The sequence below is a fragment of the Penaeus monodon genome, chromosome 25, assembly GCF_015228065.2.
Source record: "Penaeus monodon isolate SGIC_2016 chromosome 25, NSTDA_Pmon_1, whole genome shotgun sequence".
NCBI classification, from domain to species: domain Eukaryota; kingdom Metazoa; phylum Arthropoda; class Malacostraca; order Decapoda; family Penaeidae; genus Penaeus; species Penaeus monodon.
The window spans coordinates 39904110-39904327 of record NC_051410.1 but is presented as its reverse complement, the minus strand read 5'-3'; the positions used below and the strand labels follow the sequence as shown (position 1 = coordinate 39904327).

General features: G+C 30.3%; 1 protein-coding gene across 2 annotated transcripts in view; it reads right to left on the bottom strand.

Annotated features, from left to right (window-relative positions):
* Positions 1-218, bottom strand: part of LOC119589258 (valine--tRNA ligase-like) — a gene marked incomplete at its 5' end in the record, with an annotated part of 5581 nt that overhangs the window by 432 nt on the left and 4931 nt on the right.

Sequence of the window (218 nt, the reverse complement as noted above, 5' to 3'; positions counted from 1 at the left end):
AAGTGGAATGTGGATGTGTTAACAGTGATGATAGTCATGTGGGCATAGATGTGGTGATGCAGTTATTTTCTATATGGAATAATCTCTACCAATAACCAATTCAAAAGATTTTTTTTTTTCTTTACATGTGAAATGCCTGTAATTATATGAAAAGGTGAATATGAATTTTAATGAAACTGAAATTCACAGAATTTCATATGCTTTAATCCACGGGTATT